This window comes from Pogona vitticeps, chromosome 1, assembly GCF_051106095.1.
Source record: "Pogona vitticeps strain Pit_001003342236 chromosome 1, PviZW2.1, whole genome shotgun sequence".
NCBI classification, from domain to species: Eukaryota; Metazoa; Chordata; class Lepidosauria; order Squamata; family Agamidae; genus Pogona; species Pogona vitticeps.
Window position 1 is genome coordinate 331032886 of NC_135783.1, and position 16473 is coordinate 331049358.

The 16473-nt window shown below is 46.7% G+C and overlaps 1 protein-coding gene across 3 annotated transcripts in view; it reads right to left on the reverse strand.

The window, feature by feature from the left end:
- TC2N (tandem C2 domains, nuclear) overlaps positions 1 to 16473 on the reverse strand; it is a 77314-nt gene that overhangs the window by 41286 nt on the left and 19555 nt on the right. The window contains exon 2 of one of the 3 annotated variants that reach the window (XM_020802235.3): positions 7705 to 7843. The exons of the other annotated variants lie outside the window; for them this stretch is intronic. The gene's annotated coding sequence lies outside the window, so the exon portion shown is untranslated. The remainder of the gene's footprint in view (positions 1 to 7704; positions 7844 to 16473) is intronic. 3 annotated transcript variants of the gene reach the window in all.

The window sequence follows — 16473 nt, forward strand, 5'->3', positions numbered from 1 at the left end:
AAAATCTTGTAAATAAATAAATAATAAATAAATTACCATATATACAGTGGGGTCTCAACTTACGAACTTAATCCGTATTGGAAGGCAGTTCTCAGGTCGAAAAGTTCTTAAGTCGAATCTGCATTTCCCATAGGAATGCATTGAAAACCATTTAATCCGTATCTGCTCTTTTTGTCCATAGAAACTAATGGGAAGCTGCTTGTGACAAACCCAGACCTACTGGGATCTATCACACAGTTACTAAGCTGCCACCAACCATTCCCTATAATAAGTCACACAGACCAGGGATGGATTTTTAAACAATAAAAGAATAAGGTTTATTTTAAATACAAACAGGGTAAATAAAACAATCAGGTGAATAAAATAAAGTAACGTGGCTTATTCTCACACACACAAGCATACAGTTTGGTTCACCTAGAACCTTTAACTTAAAGCACAGACCCTGAACCCATCAGTTCTGGCTAACCCACAGACCCCTGAACCTTTCAGGTTGGTACTCTGCCACACAGTAGTACCCTGTCAGACACACAGACTCCCACAACAGCTTCTTCTTCCCCAGCTGCTGCTTCGTCCCTCCCAGTGTCTCACAGTCTGTCTCAGCATCTCCTCTTCACCACACAGGCATCACATATTTATACAGTACAGCCCCTCCTCCTGATGTCCCGCCTTCCACTCCCCATAGGATGGAACTTTCCCTCCAAACCCATGACAGACAGGTAACATCAGTGCTGTTATGTAACACCTCCCCTCTTTATAAGTTGTTTTGTAGGGGGAAAGCTAAGGTGCTTTTCACCAAAAAAACAACCTGTATAAAACATACAACAACAGTTATACATACCCTATAATACTTCCATATACTTACACTCCAAGTTAAACATAGCAAATAGGCATTTCAAACATTTACCATATGCATTACATCAATTTTACCTTTATTAATACAAACCAATTTAAAACCAGGTACATTTTAACTTTTGGTCTTCATTATATACATATAGTCCATGTTCTTTCGCCGTCTTCAGTCTTCAGGTCTTCTTGATAAGGCGTCAGCAACACAGTTCACTGACCCTCTGACCACCTTCACTTCAAAGTCATAGTCCTGTAAGTTCAAAGCCCACCTCATAAGTTTGCTATTGTGGGTTTTCATTGTCTTTAACCATTGCAATGGTGAATGGTCAGTACACAGAATAAAATGTCTTCCCCAGATGTAAGGCTTGGCCTTCTGGATCGCGTAGACTATGGCCAAACACTCCTTCTCCACGGTTGCCAAATGTCTCTCACCTTTTTGAAGTTTCCTACTCAGGTAGGACACTGGATGCTGGTCACCATTCTCATCCTCCTGGCACAGAACTGCTCCTACCCCGCTGTTAGACGCATCGGTGTAGATGATGAACTCCCGGTCGAAGTCTGGAGCACGCAGGACAGGATAGTTGATTAACGCCTCCTTCAACCTCTGGAACGCCGCCTCACAGTCGCTGGTCCACGGGATGCGGTCATCAGTCTTCTTCCTCGTCAGATCGGTCAGCGGAGCCGCAATCTCGCTAAACCTCGGGATGAACTTTCTGTAGTAGCCCACCAACCCAAGAAATGATTTGACTTTTCTCTTGGTGGTGGGTCTAGGCCAATCTCGAACAGCTTCTATTTTGGCCTCCAGGGGTTTTATCATTCCTCCCCCTACCATGTGACCTAAGTATTTTATTTCTGGGCTACCCAGCTGACACTTGCTGGCCTTTACTGTTAGCCCTGCTGCACTTAACCTCTGCAGCACTAACTCCAGGTGTATCAGGTGATCTTCCCAGGTATTACTGAAGATCCCTATGTCATCAATGTAGGCCACTGTAAAGTCACTGAGCCCTGCCAAGGTCTGGTCCATCAGCCTTTGGAATGTGGCTGGTGCATTTCTGAGACCAAAGCTCAGGACTCGAAATTCATAGAGACCAAAAGGGCTGCAAAAGGCAGTTTTTTCTTGATCCCTGGGATCAATTCTTAATTGCCAATATCCCTTTACCAGGTCCAATGATGAGATGAACCGACAACCCCCTATGGTTTCAATCAGGTTGTCTAGCCTGGGCATTGGGTAGGCATCAGGAGTGGTTACACGGTTTAATTTCCTGTAATCAACACAGAACCTAATGCTCCCATCAGGCTTGTCCACAAGGACTATCGGAGAGGACCAAGGACTAGAAGAGGGGACGATTATGTTCTCCCTCAGCATCTCGTCCAGCTCCTTCCGCACCTTGTCCCTATAGGGTCCCGTTACTCGGTATGGGGATACTGCCTGCGGGGGTGCATCTCCTGTGTGGATCCGATGCATCACTCCCTTCACTATCCCCGGCTTGTTGGAAAACACCTGTTGATATTTACTAAGCAGCGTTTTTAGTTCTTGCTGCTGGTCTTGGGTGAGTGCAGGACTGATCTTTACCTCCTCTGGGTTGTATTTTACTTCCCCTCTACCCTCCCAGAAGGGTAATTCCGCCTCCTCACTCTCAGCTGCTTTTATCGCAAATAAAACCCTCTGTTCCCCTCTGTAGTAGGGTTTTAGGGCATTCACATGAACCACCCTCCTTGCTTGGTTCTCCTCCTGCTCTATTAGGTAGTTCAGGTCTGACATCTTGGAAATGACCCTATATGGTCCTGCCCATTTGAGCTGCAGTTTATTCTCTCTGCAGGGCCTAAGCCAAAGCACTTCCTCCCCTGGGTCAAAGTGCCTCTCTCTAGCTTTGTGGTCATACCATGTTTTCTGTCTGACCTTCTGAGCTTGCAGGTTTTCTGCTGCCAGCTCTAGATTTCTCCTTAGGTCATTCATCAAGGTGTCTATGTAAGTCACAACGTCTTGTGGGTCATCCTGGGTGATCTGCTCCCAATTTTGTTTGATCAAATCAAGGGGCCCTTTCACCCGTCTCCCAAATAGAAGTTCAAATGGACTAAACCCGGTACTGGCTTGTGGCACTGATCGATAAGCAAACAAAAGGGGTTGCAGCTTCTGGTCCCAATTGTTTGGATTCTCTGCCAAGTAAGCCCTAATCATGCGCATTAGAGTCCCATTGAACTTCTCAGTTAACCCATTACTTTCAGGATGATAGGCAGTGGTTTCCTTGTGCTTAATTCCACAGATCTGCCATAAGCGTTTCATGAGCTTTGATGTGAACGATGCTCCCAAATCTGTGATTATCTCTGAGGCAAATCCCATCCTGGACATATACCCCACCAAAGCATCGGCCACTGTGTTAGTTTCAATGTTAGTCAGGGGTATGGCTTCAGGATACCTTGTGGCATGGTCCACAATTGTTAGGATGAACCTGTTCCCCCTCTTTGTGGCCTTGGGCAAAGGTCCCACTATATCCACCCCTATGCATTTGAACGGAGTGTCAATCACAGGCAAAGGGCACAACTTTGCTTTGGTCCTGTCGCGGTTATTCCCCTGCCTTTGACACACATCACATTGTTTACAGAACTCCCTGATCTGCTTCCCTATGTCAGGCCAGTAGAAATTCTGTGTTATTCTCTGCTGTGTTTTGTTCACTCCTAAGTGTGCAGCAAACATGTCAGAGTGCCCCCTTTGTAAGATCATGGGGCGATACTTTTCAGGTACCACCAGCTGACTTCTGATCCCATCTCCCCCTTTTGAGATATTCCTCAGGGTTTCTCTATATAAAATCCCCTTTTTCTCCAGAAATCTCACTGGGGTTTCAGGTGTCAGCTGGGCGTCAGTCACCTGTTCAAAACACTTTTGGAGAGTGGCGTCTGCCTTTTGCTCCTGTCCAAATCTGCTGTCTGTGGTTAAGGTTTCCACCACAGCTTCTGAACTCCCCCCACCTGCTTCCGTCTCTGGCTCATCATTACCCCCCTGAACTGTCCCTGTGGTGGCTTGTGAGCGTGTAATCACTAGCACCCGTTTCACATGTTCAGCCAGGTCATTTCCCACGAGCACGGCTGCTGGCAGAGTCGATGAAATCGCTATCCGCCAATCTCCCCTCCAGCCTTGAAAGTTGACAGGTACCTCTGCTACTGGCAGAGAGATTATCTGCCCCTCAATCCCTGCCACCTTCATGCTCTCATTTGGGATTATAAACTCCCTAGGGATGATATCTGGATGGCATAGGGTTACTTGGGAACAAGTGTCCCGCAGCCCCCTATACTGACGGTCAAGTATTCCTACGTCCACCCCTGCTGTCTCAAACAACTGAGAATCTGTTTTTATCAGCAAGCAGCGCTTTACCTCCAGAAGAGGACCATTTTCCTCAGCCTGATCAGCAGAGGCAGCTGTCCCAGACTGAGTAGCCATGGCAACAGGCTCCCTCTGTGACACTGAGCCTTGCTCTTTCTGGACACAGAACACAGCTTTTGGCTTGGTCCCACTAGAATTCTGAGGCACCATTCCTTTTAGCTGCTTTAATTTTTCACACTCTGAGATTAGATGACCCTTTCCCTGACAGAAATAACATTTTCTAGTGTATTTGGATTCTCTCTCCTCTTGTTTCGGTTTTCCCTCCAAATTCTGAGGGCTTGGTTTCATGCCTGAGGGCTTCCCTTCACCATGGGCCCCTCCCCCTTGCTGGCTTTTCCCTGGTCCCTGAGAGTACTTGCTGTAGGTTTCTTTGGGTTTACCTACAGATTTCCCCTCACCCAAGGGCTTTCTTATTTGGGAGATAAAATCCGCGATTTCTGCGGCTGCTGCCACAGATTTCGGTTTCCTTTCCCTCACCTGGAATTTCAATTCCCCCTGCAGGACTGAATAGAACTGTTCCAGGGCTATCAAGTCTTTAAGCTGCTCATAGGTCTCTATTCCCTCCTGCGATAGCCATTTCTCAAGCAGCCTCACCAATTGGGCCCCCACTTGGGTAAAAGTCTGTTCTGGTTTCTTGGTGAGGGACCTGAATCTTTGTCTCAGCTGCTCTGCATTTATCCCATGTCTGGCAAACACCAGTTTTTTAAACTCTGCAAAATCTTTCATCAATTCCTCAGGCATCTCGGCATAAACCTCAGCCAGGCTACCACTGATTAAAGACCGCATGATGGTCATCTTCTCAGTTTCCCTTACTGAGAAGTCCACAAACGCTCTTTCCACTAAGGAAAAGAACACCTCAGGACAATCTCCCTTGTGGTACACAGGGAATTTCTTCAGGTCAGCCTTAGACAATTGGCCTCCCTCAGAATCCCTATTATTATTATTGTTCTGGTTCATCAGTTCCAGTTTTCTTAATTCAAACGCCATTTTCTCTCTCTCCAATGCCAATTCAAATTGTCTCTGTTTCTCCCTTTCCCTTTGTTCCATTTCAAATTGCCTTTCCCTTTCCTCCCTTCTTTCTCTCTCTAATCTTTCCTCCATTTCCCTCACCCTCAGCTCATGCTGTTGGGCTAGGAGTATTTTTCTGAGTTCTGGGTCCTGCTCTCCTGTGCTGTCACCTTGCACTGAGCCAAATTCCTCCTCAGAACCTTGGTCAATCTGGGGGTCTTTCACTTCACTCATTTCTGCTACTTGGCTCCGAGTCAAGGGCATAACCCCCCCCTCAGAACAGGCTGCTTTAAAAAGTCAAGCCTCAAAATAAAACGACCACTTTTTTCCTTTTTGCCTCAGAACCAGCTCTCCCCAGAGATTGCTGCTGTTCTTCAGCACTAAATTTGCAACAGTATCGAGTCAGAGCCTACCCCCCTCTGCTGGGCCTCTCAGCTGGCAAGCTAGCTCACTGTTGCTACGCAGTTTTGCCTCAGCGTTTTCCCGCCAAAATCAGGCTGCCTCAGAGCACCTTAATCTAAGTCTCCCCAGTTGGCACGTTCTTCTACTAGTGCACCTCCCCGTGAGGTACACCTAGAAGATTACCTACGCGCCTCAGACTGTCCCTGACTAGACCCCCCTTGCTCTGGGCACACTTGCCAAGGCTTTGCTGGACCGCTGGACAACTGGACCAGTCGTATCCCACACGCTGGACACCAATCAATGTGACAAACCCAGACCTACTGGGATCTATCACACAGTTACTAAGCTGCCACCAACCATTCCCTATAATAAGTCACACAGACCAGGGATGGATTTTTAAACAATAAAAGAATAAGGTTTATTTTAAATACAAACAGGGTAAATAAAACAATCAGGTGAATAAAATAAAGTAACGTGGCTTATTCTCACACACACAAGCATACAGTTTGGTTCACCTAGAACCTTTAACTTAAAGCACAGACCCTGAACCCATCAGTTCTGGCTAACCCACAGACCCCTGAACCTTTCAGGTTGGTACTCTGCCACACAGTAGTACCCTGTCAGACACACAGACTCCCACAACAGCTTCTTCTTCCCCAGCTGCTGCTTCGTCCCTCCCAGTGTCTCACAGTCTGTCTCAGCATCTCCTCTTCACCACACAGGCATCACATATTTATACAGTACAGCCCCTCCTCCTGATGTCCCGCCTTCCACTCCCCATAGGATGGAACTTTCCCTCCAAACCCATGACAGACAGGTAACATCAGTGCTGTTATGTAACACTGCTATTCCGCCTTCTGCCACTAGACGGGGATATTTTTTTCTTTTTTCCTTTTAACCTAAGATGACTTAGCTTTTTAAAAAAGGGAAAAAAAAGAGTTCATAACTCGAATCTAAGTTCGTTAAGTTGAGTCCATATACTCCTATGAGAGCGGTTCGTAAGTCAAAACGTTCGTATGTCGAGCCGTTCGTAAGTCGAGACCCCACTGTACTTGAGTATAAGCAGACCTGAATATAAGCCAAGGCACCCAATTTTACCACAAAAAACTGGGAAAACTTATTGACTCAAGTATATGTCGAGGGTGGAAAATGCAGCAGCTACAGGTAAATTTCAAAAATAAAAATAGATACCAATAAAATTACATTAATTGAGGCATCAGTAGGTTAAATGTTTTTGAAGATACTGCCCTTCTGAGCTGCGGGACACACTTCACTGCCTGCAGAGGGAGGACTCATACCAGATGCTGCACTTATCTACTCCTCTACTGCCGCGTAACAAGATGGAGAACGACGGAAGATGGAGGAGGAAAGTGGGTATATAGAATATGCAGAAGTGTGTCCTGGAAGTGGAAATGCAGTGTACTTAACCCGAGTCATCGGACCACCCACACAGGCTGCGGGCACCTGTAGATGAGCAGGGGAGTCCGGAGAACACCCGCACTGCAGAGAAGAACATGGAATTTTGACACTGACTCAAGTATAAGCCAAGGGGGTGCTTTTTCAGCAAAAAAAAAGTGCTGAAAAACTAGGCTTATACTCGAGTATATACAGTAAGTGGTTTGCAAAAGCCCACAAATTGTGGCCTCAAGGGTAAGATTCAGCATAGTCTAACAATTCAGAAGAGCTGGTTTATCGGCACATCACTGCAAACCTCTCAGAAGACATATTCTAAAGAGCAAGGTCCTAGAGGGATCATAATATTCAAAGCAGGGCCACATATCAAAAACAATTCCAAAATTTAAAAAGAGGATTCTTTTCATATGGGACTGTGAAAGGAACTTACAGCAAATGAGCATATGGTGACATGTGCAAATAAAGGAGCTATAGTTTCCACAAGTAAACTCAGAGGTCTGGGAAAATGAGATTCAACAAATCTATGGAAAGTTGGCACTAGGTGAAGTAAGTGATTGTGCAAGTATTTCGCTGTTTTCCCAGCCCATTATTCAAGCAGCATGGTTCCACACCTGGTAAACATGTGAGAGTGTAAAGTACTTAAAAGTTAACCTCACCTGTTAAAAAAAAAGACAAGCATCCACTCCAGCTGTACAACACACAGTCATGAAGAAAAAGAGATTCTTAATACATCCAGCTGACCATGATCAGACACTTCTCCACAAACAAGAATCCTTGGGTTCAGAGTGTCCTCAACTGCAGAGAAAAAGAACACTAAATATGTGATTCTGAATGCATCTAAAACGTCCCTTCAAACATTGGCCCAACTAGGAACTTTGGAGTGGATCCAGCATGTGCACCCATCACATATGTGCTCCCTTCAGATTTTGCATCGTAATAATGGTTCCACTACTGTTGTTTTAATATATGTTGTTTTTCATGTTTTAAATGGTTTTAAAGTACTGAATTGTTTTATATTGTTTTTATTGTTGCACTCTGCCTCGAGACCTTAGAATACAGGACAGAATATAAATATCCCAATCAGTCAATCAAACAATCAATCAGACGTCTGGCATTATAATGTGAGATGGTGCAATTCTTCTCACTGCTGCACTAGATAGCAAGTAATCTGCAATACAATAATAGCATTAAAGGTTTGGGTTAAAAAAATCTTTTATAGAAGCTTGTAGAAATCTAATCAAAACCGCTAGCCTTTCTAAACTATACAACTTCCTAGGTTTCAGACAAATATGTGCAGCTAGTTCTACACCATGATCCTTTAAAGACTGAAGCTTTTGAAAAATAGATTCCAACCCTGAAATCATACACAGTCTGCTGTGGACTTCTACATACAGTGGCTTCACCTGTCTTTCAGCATTAATATAGTGCTGTGCAGATTGTAAAAATGTAACTGCTTGTGAATTCCTCAGAAAACCAGCACATTACTTTTTGAGGCAGAGAGAATGTGGGTAGGGTTCCTTAAGCTTCTACATTATCTCTCTTTCTTTCAGACCAATAGGGTATTGATGTATTCTTGAAGGCTTTCATGGCTGGGATCTGTTGGTTTTGGGCTCTTTGGCCATGTTCTGAAGGTTGTTCTTCCTAACATTTTGCCAGTCTCTGTAGCCGGCATCTTCAGAGGACAGGAGTCAGAACTGCGTCTGTTTTCTGGTGGGATAGTTGAGTATTTGTAGCTGTCGGATCAGCTTTTTGTCCTTTTCATGAAATTGGGTGATTATGGTGATCAGGGTGTTTTTTGGTATGGCCATATTGTTGTGATAATGGGGGGAGATGATATGTCACTGTGATTGATGAGTGTCGTTAGCTAGTCTTTTGTGTGCAGTGATCAGTATTCAGCCCTACCACAAAACTACAACAAATGTTACGGTCAGCAGAAGACAAAAGGGTATACACCCACAACAAATAACACGCTGATCACTACAATCACCCATCTCTTGAAAAGGACAAAAGCTGATCCCACAGCCATAAATACTCAACTATCCAAACAACTGCACCAGAGCACAGACAGAGTTCTGACTCCTGTCCTTTGAAGATGCCGGTCATAGAAACTGGCGAAACGTTAGGAAGAACAAACTTCAGAACACGGCCAAAGAGCCCAAAAAACCCACAACAACCAAATAGGGCATTCTTCTCATACTTTGATTCAAGAGCCAAGAAGTCCAACTCATCAAGATTACTGTTCATTAATCCATGGATAGGGGAACAGCAAAAATATCAAGAGCAGTTTCTTCCCTATCTCCACAGGAAGATTCTTTGGTTTACCTAGCATTTGTATACAGTATAACATGATACGTAGCCCACTGTAGTACCGCAAGCAGGAAAGCACTGTCATTAACACTCCCTATATTGGCATTCAGGCACAAAGTGCTGGGGGTACTCAAAAGATTCCACATGCCTGACTGGCAAGCTGGTGTCAGCCAGTTGTAGAACAGGTAGCAACAGCAGTGCATTAGTCAGGTGTGTCCAGCTACAATCAATTTAGACATCAGAGAAATACGTATCCCCTGTGACTATGCTGTTTTCCTCCTCTCAATGAGATTTATTCCAAGATAAGTCCTTTGGCAAGCAGATTTACTGATGTGCACAGATGCGAAAGGAATGTTCAAGGCATGATGCATGTAATTGGTATTTGGAATGTTAGACGTGTGAATCAGGGTAAGCTCAAAATTGGAAAAAAAAAAGGAACATGTAAACATTATAACAATTAGTGTAAGCAAACTAAAGTGGACTGGAGTAGAAAATTTTGAATTAGATAGTGACAACATGTTTTCCTCTGGAAATTATCAATTCAAAATAAATGGGGTGGCTCTAATACCGGAAAATAAAGAAACATGAATAGATATGCATTCTAACACAAAATCTGAATGATAAATATCTATCAGACTTCATAGACAGCCTTTCAACATAATATTATTCAACTCCTTATTCAACTACAGGTGTTGAAGAAGAAATTTAAAGCTTTCATGAAGGTGCCCAGAAAAATAATCAATCACACCCCAAATAAGGATGTGATAATAATCATACTAACTGGAATACAAAAGAAGAAAATTAAGCGAACCAAATGCTGATGAAGAATTTGACCTAGGAGATTGATATAAAGCAGAACAATTAATAGGATTTTGTGAAGGCAACAATTTGTTGCAAATATATATTTTTGGCAACTGGACCGGTAACCAGACATCACTAGATGGTCAGTGTGAAAATCATATAAACTATATAATTTGAAGCACAAAATGGAGAAATTCTGATACATATGCTGAGGAGCATATAAGATAGCTTTAACACGTAAAAGAAGCAGGGTGATATGTGATTCAAAGTTAGCTACTCCTTCTCAACAGTCTTCTGTACACCCAAGCATTAGATCAGAAGATTGCTTTGAGAAACAAGAGGAAACAGAAGCAATACCTGTACACTGTATCATCCATCAAACAAAACACATTTTAACTTAAAGGATGGGCCAAATTAACAGAATGGGTGTGGATTCCTCCTCTGCACCTACCAGAATGGACCTCAGTGAGTATCCAATATTCAATTCTCCAAGCAGTGCAGAGGAAGAATCCATGAACTATGGGGCATATCCAATCCAAAAATTAATTTTGAGGGAGAGATCAGAGGAGAAAACCTGCAAGACCAATATCCCAAAGTTAGGTTCCACTGACTGCTATGTGTTAATTTTGTAATGCCTGATAAAAAGTAGAAGGGGAACTCCAGCCTGCTATTTTATAGATGTGCTTGCTGCAAAGGCTGCAGACACTCTCCTATCCCTGGTAGAATGAGTAGTAAGGTTACTCAGCCAATGAACCTCCGTAAGGTTGTGAATAGGGATGGGTGTATTCATATTTACAAATGAATACCCCCACACAGGTGGACATAACGAGGGTCCAGCCCCATGGGGTCGGGATGTCCACTCACCTTCCACTGTTGCTGCGGGCTCTGCACTCCCTTCTTACCAATCTGGAGCTTGCAGTTTGCAAGCCACTCTTCAACCTTGCAGCGAGGCTCGTCCTCCTGCCTCCTACCAGGAGTGGGTCCCAGACTGCTTAAATACAAGCCCTATACAATATGCTAGTGTGGCCTTGACCTGACACCAAAAGAAAGCTGAAAAATGAAAACATCTGGTCCTCAATATATATACTTTTAGAGGTTTACACATATCCAAGTTGTGCCAAAATTTTTCTGATGGATGAATTATTCCGTAGCTGAAAGAAAGACAAACCACATCCTGGGATAGGTAAAAAGGGGACAGTGCTTTAGGAATGAGAGTGGGTTGCACATATAAAGCACCTGGCCGAAGTTATAACTAACCAAAAAAAAAAAAATCTTAAATGGAACAAGTCATAAAGGATTAGATTGACACAATCAAGGGTTGGTTTTGTTAGAGACTTTACACTAGCTTGTGACCTAGACTCCAGGATGGTAAACAATAAATAATATATATAATTATTAGTGACTCTCCTCAGGAAAAGCCTAAGATGAGGGTGGCCAGAGAGGTAAACCCGGGCTGGAGAGGACTGAAGAAAGAACCATGGCTTAATGAGGAAGGGGCTGCTTGAATAGAACCCCTTGTCCAAGCTCATCTGTAGGAAAGCCAGGTCTGAGAAGCTGATCAAAATTCTACTGAATTCCTTTTGCACACCTTACATGCTGCCTCAGAAGTCTACGTGATGGATGAGTATCTGAAAAATAAAATGGTGGAAGTGCTTCTGTCTGGGTAGCCAATCATGTGGCTAGGAGGAGCTAGTCAAAATTGGCTACCGAGGGGAAAAACATGGAGGACTCACCACTAGGTATAGAATCTGGTGGAATCATGACCTTCTCAACCAGTAAAGAACTAGAAGCATCATATTCTCTTCCTGATAACTTTCTGAAGGACCGTGGACAGGAGCGGGAGAGGAGACTATGACCATGGAGATTCCAAGGCATTTTTTTCCTTCTGTCTGCAGCACCAGAATCCTGAAAAGAATTGGGGAAGCTTGCCACTAGAGGCCAAGACAAAGAGATCTACAGTTGTTCCAGTCATTCCAACTAGCAAAAGACATTCTGGATAGAATTTGGTTCTGCTCAGATGTCTGCCTGCACATTAATAGAGCCCTGAACATACTGAGCTGTCAGAGAGAAAAAAGTTTTCTCTGCCTTTTGAAACAGAGCAGTTGACTCCCTGGAAAGTAACAGAGATATTGTGTCCCCCTTTGCCCTGCTTCAAGATATATGATTTTGTTGTGCTATTTGTGATGTACAACAATACATGTTGATCTACCATTAGATAGGGGAAGTGGTTTCAGGGTTAATCAAGCTGCCCTAAGCTACAACGAACTGATATTTTGCGCAGCCTCCTGAGAAGATCAGAAACTTTATATTGGATCTACCACACAAATGTTAGACTTGCATTTTTCATCATCACTATTAGCTTTGGAGGCTGAAGAAAGCATGTTCCATTCCAAAGACAGGATGGAGAGGCCCACCAGTGAAAAGAGTTATGGTCAGATATGGGTGCTTTTATCTCAATAAGTCTTTGAGCCACAATGTCTGACTGATAGGCTAAAAGCAGCCACTGCAGTGATCTAATGTGAAAACAGCTCCATGTGGTAATCCGTACAGTTGAAATTGTAAGGCCCAAAACTCATGCCAGAGATATTAAACCCTGAGGAAAGCCACAGGAGTCAGACTGGGCTAAACCTGGTATTGATAAAAGCTCCTTGAAATGCTTAACACAGCTCAATTGTAGCAGGATTTTTTTTCAGCTGAGGTTATATGAATCACTGCATCTAAAGCTGTACTTATACAACTCACTGCTGTAGAGACCATGCATTAATATGTTATGATTTCACCAAACAAACATTCAGAAAAATTTCAGAATGTTGAAACAACCCTCTTGAGACCCATAACAGGTTTATACTTATGAACATGTGCCATCAAGTTGTTTCCAACTTATGGTGACCCTTACAGAGTTTCCTTGGTATTAAGTACTAACAAGTCATTTACCAGTCCCTTCTTCTGGTGCCACTGTAGGATTATACAGATTGCCCAAGGCAGAGGTCGTCAACCCCCGGGCCGCGGCCCACTGCCGGGCCGTGGCTTGAGCCTGACCGGGCCGTGAAAATAGACCTCCGCCCCCCCGCACGCACTCCCCTCCCCACAGTTGGTTTGCGCGCACTCTTGTCAACGCCTTGTGAGCGCTCCCTCGCCGCTTTATGCAAGCCCCCGCGTGCACAAAGCAACTGCGGGGTGGTGCGTGCATGTGGGGGGATTGGGTCTGCTTTTGCGGCCCGGCGGCAGCGGCGAATGGGGTGGGGGGAGAGCCAGGAGGCAAGGCAAGAGTCAGCTGCTCTCCTCCCGGCAGCGGCAGCGGCGACGGGCTGGGAGTGGTTGAGGAGGAAGAGGAAGGCCCGGGCACTCTCCCCCTCCCCCGGCAGCGGCGACGGGGTGGGGGGGTGGAGAAGGGGAGGAAGACAAAGGCCCGGGCGTTTTCCCCCTCCCCTGGCAGCGGCGACTGGGTAGGGGGTAATTGACAAAGGCCGGGAGGAAGAGGAAGGCCTGGGTGCTTTCTCTCCCCCCCCTCCGGCAGCGGCGGCGGCAGCGACAGGGTGCGGGTGGTGGAGAAGGGAAGAGGAAGGCCCGGGCACTCTCCCCCTCCCCCGGCAGCGGCGACGGGGTGGGGGTGGTTGAGGAGGAAGAGGAAGGCCCGGGTACTCTTCCCCTCCCCCGGCAGCGGCGACGGAGTGCGGGGGTGGAGAAAGGCTCTCTCTCTGCCCCATATCTCTTTTTCTCTGTGCCCCGTTTCTCTCTCTCTTTGTCCTGTGTCTCTCTCTGCACCCTGTCTCTCTCTCTCTCTCTCTTACTCTCTCTGCCTCATCTCTTTCTCTCTCTGCGCCCCGTTTCTCACTCTCTGCGCCCCGTGTGTGTCTCTCTCTGCACCCTGTCTCTCTCTCTCTCTCTTACTCTCTCTGCCTCATCTCTCTCTCTCTCTGCGCCCTGTCTCTCTCTCTCTTACTCTCTCTCTGCCTCATCTCTCTCTCTCTCTGCGCCCTGTTTCTCACTCTCTGCGCCCCGTGTGTGTCTCTCTCTGCACCCTGTCTCTCTCTCTCTTACTGTCTCTCTGCCTCATCTCTCTCTCTCTGCGCCCCGTTTCTCACACTCTGCGCCCCGTGTGTGTCTCTCTCTGCACCCTGTCTCTCTCGCTTTCTCTCTTCTTCATCTCTCTGTCTGCGCCCCGTTTCTCACTCTCTGCGCCCCATGTGTGTCTCTCTCTGCACCCTGTCTCTCTCTCTCTTACTCTCTCTCTGCCTCATCTCTCTCTCTCTCTGCGCCCTGTTTCTCACTCTCTGCGCCCCGTGTGTGTCTCTCTCTGCACCCTGTCTCTCTCTCTCTTACTCTCTCTTTCCCTCATCTCTCTCTCTCTCTGCGCCCTGTTTCTCACTCTCTGCGCCCCGTGTGTGTCTCTCTCTGCACCCTGTCTCTCTCTCTCTTACTGTCTCTCTGCCTCATCTCTCTCTCTCTCTGCGCCCTGTTTCTCACTCTCTGCGCCCCATGTGTGTCTCTCTCTGCACCCTGTCTCTCTCTCTCTTACTCTCTCTTTCCCTCATCTCTCTCTCTCTCTGCGCCCTGTTTCTCACTCTCTGCGCCCCGTGTGTGTCTCTCTCTGCACCCTGTCTCTCTCTCTCTTAGTCTCTCTTTCCCTCATCTCTCTCTCTCTCTGCGCCCCGTTTCTCACTCTCTGCGCCCCGTGTGTGTGTCTCTCTGCACCCTGTCTCTCTCTCTCTCTCTTACTCTCTCTGCCTCATCTCTCTCTCTCTCTGCGCCCTGTTTCTCACTCTCTGCGCCCCGTGTGTGTCTCTCTCTGCACCCTGTCTCTCTCTCTCTTACTGTCTCTCTGCCTCATCTCTCTCTCTGTGTGTGCCCCGTTTCTCACACTCTGCGCCCCGTGTGTCTCTCTCTCTGCACCCTGTCTCTCTCGCTTTCTCTCTTCTTCATCTCTCTGTCTGCGCCCCGTTTCTCACTCTCTGCGCCCCATGTGTGTCTCTCTCTGCACCCTGTCTCTCTCTCTCTTACTGTCTCTCTGCCTCATCTCTCTCTCTCTCTGCGCCCTGTTTCTCACTCTCTGCGCCCCGTGTGTGTCTCTCTCTGCACCCTGTCTCTCTCTCTCTTACTCTCTCTTTCCCTCATCTCTCTCTCTCTCTGCGCCCTGTTTCTCACTCTCTGCGCCCCGTGTGTGTCTCTCTCTGCACCCTGTCTCTCTCTCTCTTACTGTCTCTCTGCCTCATCTCTCTCTCTGTGTGTGCCCCGTTTCTCACACTCTGCGCCCCGTGTGTGTCTCTCTCTGCACCCTGTCTCTCTCGCTTTCTCTCTTCTTCATCTCTCTGTCTGCGCCCCGTTTCTCACTCTCTGCGCCCCATGTGTGTCTCTCTCTGCACCCTGTCTCTCTCTCTCTTACTCTCTCTCTGCCTCATCTCTCTCTCTCTCTGCGCCCTGTTTCTCACTCTCTGCGCCCCGTGTGTGTCTCTCTCTGCACCCTGTCTCTCTCTCTCTTACTCTCTCTTTCCCTCATCTCTCTCTCTCTCTGCGCCCCGTTTCTCACTCTCTGCGCCCCGTGTGTGTGTCTCTCTGCACCCTGTCTCTCTCTCTCTCTCTTACTCTCTCTGCCTCATCTCTCTCTCTCTCTGCGCCCTGTTTCTCACTCTCTGCGCCCCGTGTGTGTCTCTCTCTGCACCCTGTCTCTCTCTCTCTTACTGTCTCTCTGCCTCATCTCTCTCTCTGTGTGTGCCCCGTTTCTCACACTCTGCGCCCCGTGTGTGTCTCTCTCTGCACCCTGTCTCTCTCGCTTTCTCTCTTCTTCATCTCTCTGTCTGCGCCCCGTTTCTCACTCTCTGCGCCCCGTGTGTGTCTCTCTCTGCACCCTGTCTCTCTCTCTCTTACTGTCTCTCTGCCTCATCTCTCTCTCTCTCTGCGCCCCGTTTCTCACACTCTGCGCCCCGTGTGTGTCTCTCTCTGCACCCTGTCTCTCTCGCTTTCTCTCTTCTTCATCTCTCTGTCTGCGCCCCGTTTCTCACTCTCTGCGCCCCATGTGTGTCTCTCTCTGCACCCTGTCTCTCTCTCTCTTACTCTCTCTCTGCCTCATCTCTCTCTCTCTCTGCGCCCTGTTTCTCACTCTCTGCGCCCCGTGTGGGTCTCTCTCTGCACCCTGTCTCTCTCTCTCTTACTCTCTCTCTGCCTCATCTCTCTCTCTCTCTGCGCCCTGTTTCTCACTCTCTGCGCCCCGTGCCTCTCTCTCTTTTCCTCCGACTCCCCTTGCCCAACATCTGCTCTCTGCCTGCTTCCTTCCCCTTCCTAGCCTCCTCCGTTGTTTTGTGCATTAGTTCAGGTTGGAT